The sequence below is a fragment of the Silene latifolia genome, chromosome X (assembly GCF_048544455.1).
Source record: "Silene latifolia isolate original U9 population chromosome X, ASM4854445v1, whole genome shotgun sequence".
NCBI classification, from domain to species: Eukaryota; Viridiplantae; Streptophyta; class Magnoliopsida; order Caryophyllales; family Caryophyllaceae; genus Silene; species Silene latifolia.
In genome coordinates, this window is record NC_133537.1 from 108,322,766 (window position 1) to 108,325,945 (window position 3,180).

The following is a 3,180-nucleotide window of genomic DNA, read 5'->3' on the forward strand; positions in this document are numbered from 1 at the left end:
ATAATAATCTTCACTAAAATTGACCAAAAACTTGTTATTGTTCTCTTGTTTATTCGGCCAAGAGAAGGGGAGAATTGGAGTATTTTTCTCTCTTATATTTCTATAAGATTTTATGATATTTTTAGAATGAATGTTACACTAGCAAATATTGTAGTGTAAGAGTAAAAATTAAGCAAAACTCTTTGCTCTTTCTTATGGGAAAAACCGGACATGGGGGAGGGGAAATGTTCAATGCATGCTCTCCTTTTCTTCCCAAGATAAAGCTATGCATGCAAGGCTAGGTCTAGGTTATTATTATTGTGTTTTCCACTTATTATACAACACAATAAAAACTCTAAAAGACCCCCTCCATTTCGGTACACACATAAAATGGATGAGTCCATTTTATTTGTGATTTTGTCAATATGTCACATGTGACATATTGCATGACATCTTATAAATATAAAATGTATTTTTAACAATTAAAAATGAAATATGTCACTTATAAAAATAACCTAGTAATTCATAATTACTTGTACCGAAAAAGTGTTTCCGAATTATAAACTACAACATTCTATATTTATAACAATTTATTCATTCTGTTTCGATTGTTTCCGTAAACAATAATTTCATCTAAGTAATAAAACAATTCGATTACTTAGACCGTATCTTATTATAATCAAATTACAATAAGACACGTAAATTTTACTTCCAAAATCATCCGTCAATTTTAAGCAATTTAATTAACTCGTATCGACATACGATCAATTAAATAAACAATTAAGAGTGTCATCCTGTAGGTATGAACTAAGGGGATCAACTGGTCACCACCGTCGCACGACAGTAATGTCAAACTCTAGTCAGCCAATCATTACCGATATGTGTGGACCAGTTGACAGTAAAATATTACTTCCCACGTGTATTCTTAAAATGAGATTTAAACATGTGATCATCATGATCGACAGTTGTGATCGCATTATTGTCGGAGGACACATATTCCATTAGGGATGCATAGTGAAGATCCGCATCTACACATGAAAACTTTTTGTGACTATTGTGATGCTATCTCTCAAACCGAAGTAACCCAAGACCAAATTCGATGGGTGTTGTTTCCTTTTTCCTTGATCGGAGCCGCAAAGCAATGGTTAAAAAGCCTAGACAAAGCTACTGTTGGTATTGATTCATGGAAGAAGTTAGCACTTGCCTTCTACAAGAAGTTCTATCCTCCGGAGAAGACCAACATGTTGAGAGCCCAAATCACCGGGTTCAAGCAGAGGGATGAAGAATAATTATATGAAGCATGGGAGAGATTTAAGGACAGTTGTCGCTTTTGTCCACACCATTGACTTAGTGAGTGGTTTCTTGTTCAACATTTTGGAACGGCTTATATGAAGACTCAAGAAATGTGCTTAATATGGGGTCCAATGGGAGGTTCACCGAGGTTGATGACAACCAAACATGGGCCAAAATCGAAGAGATGGCGGTTCATAATTCTCAATATAGTAGACCACGAAAGGCCACTAGAGGAGGAAAGCATGAGGTGGATTCCATCACACAATTGGGTGCTCAACTAAGTGCTCATATCGACACCATCAACTTGAAGTTTGAGAAGGCCATGGCTAAGCTTGATGAAGTTTCCAAATCACCCAAACAACATGTCAACGCTATGATGGCATCATCCTCAATCCCAAATGGAGTATGTGAAAGTTTTGGAACCTTGGGACATGATCAAAATGAATGTATGGGAACAAATGAACAAGTAAATGCTTTCCAAGCATACAAGAATGGCACCCCTTACTCCAACTACTATAATGAGAATACCAAATTCCACCCAAACTTTTCACACAAACGCCAAAATGACCAAAACCCTCAACCCACATACACACCACCTCCAATGAGAAATCCTACTCAAAGACCATACTACAATCAACCCAATGACCAAGCCTTTGATGTCCAAAAAGCGGTCCTCCAAGTGCAAAAGAGCCAACAAGATTTTTTGCTCAAATGCAAAGGGATAGCCAAGCCAAAGAAACCACCATCAACAATATCCTTGCTCACACCAAAATGTTGGAGACTCAATTGTCTCAATTAGCCTCTTCTAGCTCCCAAAGGCAAAAGGGACAACTACCTCCTCAAGGTAATCCTCCCACAAGACATGAGACCATCAATGCTATCCAGTTAAGGAGCCGTACTAGGTATGAAGGACCAAAGATGCAAATTGAAAAAGGTATTGTTGAGAAGAATGACAAGTAAAGTGATGTGATTGAGCCATTAAGGAGAAATCCTAAGGTGGTAGAGACAACAACCAATGACTCATCAAAGAAGAGAAATGAAGAGAAGGCTAAAGAAATTGAGAAAGAGCCTATTGTGATTAGACTCCCATTTCCAAGTTGCCAAGCTAAGCCCAAGTTTGATGAGCAACTTGGAAAGTTCATGGAGATTGTGAAGAACTTAGAGGTTTCTATACCATTTACGGAGCTAATCCATCATATTCCGGCCTATGCAAAGTACATGAAAGATATCCTTACCAAGAAGAAGTCCATCCAAAAGTTGGAGACCATTGCCTTTACAAAGGTGAGTAGTGCAATTCTACAAGGGAATTCCTCTCCAAAGCTCAAAGATCCGGGGAGTTTCTCCATACCATGTACCATTGGTGATACCACAATCAACAAGGCACTATGTGATCAAGGTGCAAGTGTGAGTGGCATGCCATACTCGGTATGTGAAAGACTATGAGTGGGAGAGCTGAAGTGCACCAACATGACCTTACAAATGGCGGATCATTCAACAAAGAAACCACTAGGGGTATGAGAAGATGCACCCGTGAGAATTGGAAAGTTCTTTATACCGGTGGACTTTGTCATTGTTGATATGGAGGAGGATTCTAACATTCCAATCTTTCTAGGAAGACCATTCATATACACCGCCGGAGCGGTGATCGATGTGAAACATGGAGAGCTCACACTTGAAGTAGGTGATGAAACAATCACCTTCAACCTTGATAAGACTATGAGAGCTCCCAATTTGTTTGAGCCATGTTTTATGGTTGATCACTATACTCAGAAGGGTGACAAGAAGAAGATGTAATCTCCATCCAAAGAACAAGGGAAAGATGGGAATCTCAAAGAGAAGGGCAAAGACACACCACCCAATTGGAAGAAAGATATTGATGATGTTGAAATGTCTCTATTTGGAGAGCAT

At 38.6% G+C, this 3,180-nt stretch overlaps 1 non-coding gene across 1 annotated transcript; it reads right to left on the bottom strand.

Moving 5' to 3' along the window:
- Positions 1–1,220: 1,220 nt before the first annotated feature.
- LOC141624863 (small nucleolar RNA R71) lies at positions 1,221–1,328 on the bottom strand. The gene has a single exon (XR_012534667.1). It is a non-coding gene; the product is annotated as a small nucleolar RNA R71 (small nucleolar RNA).
- Between the last annotated feature and the right edge of the window lie 1,852 nt (positions 1,329–3,180).